This window comes from Triticum dicoccoides, chromosome 5A (assembly GCF_002162155.2).
Source record: "Triticum dicoccoides isolate Atlit2015 ecotype Zavitan chromosome 5A, WEW_v2.0, whole genome shotgun sequence".
In the NCBI taxonomy this organism is placed as follows: Eukaryota; Viridiplantae; Streptophyta; class Magnoliopsida; order Poales; family Poaceae; genus Triticum; species Triticum dicoccoides.
In genome coordinates this window covers 452,693,687-452,697,811 of record NC_041388.1, presented here as the reverse complement: position 1 = coordinate 452,697,811, position 4,125 = coordinate 452,693,687, and positions in this window count along the sequence as shown.

The following is a 4,125-nucleotide window of genomic DNA, read 5'->3' as shown; positions in this document are numbered from 1 at the left end:
GGGTCGCGGCTGTACAGCGGGGTGAGCGCGGCGCCGGTGTGCGCGTCCATGGGTGGGTGGCAGGGCGCCGGCGCCGGCGCGCGCGGGGCGTAGGACGAGGAGAGGAGAGAGTGCGGCGCGAGCGCTCGAATGTGCCGCGCGCTGTAGCTGGCGCCCGAAATACGCTGCGCGGGTAAGTGTTTTCAACCGCGCGCCCAACCCGTTATAGCGCGCGCGCCGTTTTTGCGCGCCCGCTGGAGTAGTTTAGCGCGGCTATTGGAGATGCTCTTACATTGCTTCCATATGCACCAAGCAGTGAGGAGAGCCAAAGAGGTAAGCCGCGGCGCATACATGGTGTGGCGCCGGTGGCTAAAGATGCGAGCTAGTCTAGAAATAGGGCGTCCTTGGAGGGGATAGTCACCATCAAACAACATGAAGCCATGATTTCATGCCATACCTACCGGACCGAACACCCAGGGAGCAGGCACGTCATGGTCTCTGGCTCCTGTGCGTGCACACTGTCCAGGGCGAGTCGCTCAGCAGTCCAGCATCGATTTCTAAAGGCGAGCCATAAGAAGATCTTGATGCGAAGGGGCGCCCAAGTTCTCCAGGTCAAGTCCCGTAACCTATCTTTACTATACAGCTAAGCGAGACACAAACTTTTTTTGCAGGTGTTCAATCTATATGTTTTTATCACTATGAAGCGTTCTACTCAAACTCGCTCTACTTGTCCGACTTTAACATGGGCAACTAATTAATTTATTCTTATGTTTTTTTTTGCGGGTAAATATTCTTATGATTCTTGGTTCAGAAGAGATAATAAGGGGGTTGGGAGCCAAAGCTTACTAGTTTCCTTCAATGTGGCGGGCCATACCCTCCAAGACTGGTGAGCAACGGAGGTGTGGAATTTCGGGAGGGCGTAGCGGCCAAGTGGTCGAGGTTTGGTGGAAGCCGGCTAGATAAATAACAGTTGGAGCTATTTCAAACAATTTAGAAAAAAGATTTGCAATCTAAAAAAATTATATAATGTTTTTTCTTTCCTTTGAGACACCTACAAGTACAGACTTTGGCAGGAAGGTATGTATCAAAAACTTCTAACTAGGACATGTTCAGAATCTTGTATCCTGGGGAATGGACACAAATGTTCATGGCCTATCTACGATATCGTCTCACTCTCACCACTTCTATAGTCACTTTGTTATAGCCGTAGCACTATGTGCGCTACCGGGCATGGTATACATGGAAGCAGTGGCGAATCTAGACAGAAACTGAAGGGTAGGCTCAAAGTCTGTATCATATGCCAATATCTGTTGGATTGGGGTTGCAAGTGGCTGAACTGAGCCATGAAACTAGTAGTAAAAAACATTCTTGCAGTGCTGGAGGGGGGGCTCAAGCCTGTTAAAGCCCCCCTAGTAGATTCGCCCCTGCATGAAAGACAACATCAAGAAAAACTCGCGTTCATCTGCTCACGGAACTTTCTGACAAACATTTTGGCAGCCTGGTCAATATCGTCGTCCATGTTGAATTCCAAGCCCTCAGCCTCCAGGTTGCTCCTCATTGCATTCATCACCGAGGGCTCGTCTCCCTCATCACCATTAGTGTCGTACTCGTCAGTGTAATAGAAATCGTCACCGTTGCTGAAGCTGGGGTGCAGTGTCTAGTCAGGGAAGCCACCAAAACCATCCTCTTGACAAAACAGTGCTAAATAGTGGGAGGCATCAACCATCTCACCGCCATGGCACGTCGGCTTCGCGATCTTGCAGAGCATGAGAGCCTTGTGGTAATCCACTTTTGAACACTTTTCCCGGCCGGACAGAATGAATGCATGGATCCTGTGAGAAATGGCACCAACCGTGGCCATCCTGCTCTTGCTCTTCCACATAGCTGCTGCCTTCTTCAGGAGCGGTTGGGCCTTCTTGATCTTCTTTGTTGCTTATAGGTGGTCAAACAGCTGCCTATCAATGGCAACAACTAGTTAAGGAATCGTACTCTCTCAGGCTTTGCATGAGTAGACCATTAAGGGCATCTCCAGCCGTTGGCCCCCTCAGGACGCATAAAAATCGCCCCCAGTGGGCGAGCCGCGATACAATCGGCGCTGGGGGCGATTTTGCGCCCAGTCGTCGCCCCCAGGCGCCGAAATTGGTCCACTTTGCAGCCCAATTTCGGCGAATAAATGGCCCATATGAGCGAGAATAGGCCCATATTCGGCGTGGTTTCGCCGTGTCTCGGCATTCAATTATCAACACAATTATTTCTTATCACATATTTCATCACAGAAAAATCAAATACTTTAACAAAATAGTACAACAACAAATAGTTTGATACAAATTATATAGTTCAACAAATAAAAACTCGTATTTCATCACACGGCGTCCCCTTGAGCCTCCATAGGTGCTCAATCAGATCTTTCTGCAGTTGATGATGCACCTGTGGGTCTCAGATCTCCTGACACATATTGAGATAGGCAGTCCAAGTTGCCGGTAGATGGTGATCAACTTCGGCTAGAGGATCCTGCCTGTAGTATGGTTCAGTGTCAAACACTGGGTCTTCTTGCTCGCTCTCGATGATCATGTTGTGCAAGATGACACAGCAAGTCATAATCTCCCACATTTGATCTTTGGACCAGGTCTGAGCGGGGTACCGAACAACAGCGAATCGAGATTGGAGCACACCAAATGCCCGCTCGACATCCTTCCTGCAAGCCTCCTGAACTTTCACAAACCAGGCGTTCTTGCCTCCTGCCGCAGGGTTTGAGATCGTCTTCACAAATGTCGGCCATCTCGGATAGATGTCATCTGCTAGGTAGTACCCCTTGTTGTATTGGTGCCCATTAATCTCGAAGTTCACCGGAGGAGAATGGCCCTCAACGAGCTTGGCAAAAATAGGAGAGCACTGCAGCACGTTGATGTCATTGTGAGTTCCTGGCATACCAAAGAAGGAGTGCCAAATCCAGAGGTCCTGTGTGGCTACCGCCTCAAGCACCACACTGCAACCGCCTTTGGCGCCTTTGTACATCCCCTGCCAACCAAATGGGCAATTCTTCCATTTCCAATGCATGCAGTCGATGCTTCCAAGCATCTCAGGAAATCCTCTTGCTGCATTCTGGGCTAGGATCCGAGCAGTGTCTTCCGCATTGGGTGTTCTCAAGTATTGTGGGCCAAACACTGCCACCACTGCCCGACAAAACTTGTAGAAACACTCTATGCTGGTGGACTCGGCCATGCGCCCATAGTCGTCGAGTGAATCACTGGGAGCTCCATATGCAAGCATCCTCATCACTGTCGTGCACTTCCGGATGGAGGTGAATCCAAGAGCGCCAGTGCAATCCATCTTGCACTTGAAGTAGTTGTCGAACTCCCGGATGGAATTCACAATCCTGAGGAAGAGCTTTCGGCTCATCCGATAACGGCGCCGAAATGTTTTCTCGCCATGAAGTGGAGCATCGGCGAAGTAGTCGTAGTAGAGCATGCAGTAGCCTTCAAGACGATGCCGGTTCTTTGCTTTCACCCACCCCGGCGCCGAGCCACCTCGCCGCGGCTTTTCATTGCTCGCCAGCAGCTGGGCGAGGGCGGCGAGCACCATGAGATGCTCTTCTTCCTGGACGTCGGCCGCGGCTTCCTCCTCCAGCAGCGTGGCAAGCTCTTCCTCGTTATCCGAGTCCATCGCCGAGACAGGCAAAACGCCGAACACCTTGCATTCGGTGGGCGTGTACCCACCGCTAAACCGCGCCTCCGCGGCCGGAAACGGCGGCCAGAAACGCCCAGCTGCTGTGGGAGGGGCTGCCGCGGTGAAGCGCTGCTATTTTCCGGCGGGGAATGGCTATCTAGCGGAGTAGGGCGGCGGCCGTCGCCGGGATATAGCTAGTGGTGGCCGAGGGTGCGGGGGGTGCGAGGCGAGTCGGGGGAAGAAAACCTTGACTTTTCCCCTGTCGGTGTGGGCCAGGCGTGCTTTTCCCTAGCGCCGGAGCCCCCAACTGCTCCCCAGCGCGCCGGGTTCGGCCTGTGACCGCCGGGCGGAAAAAAGGTCCGAACCGGCGATTTTCGGCATCCTGGGGGCGCGACTGGGCCGTTTTTTCGGCGCCGGCACCGAAAAAGTGGCCTGGGGGGGCCTGTTGGGGGCGCGGCTAGAGATGCTCTAAGCTCCAGG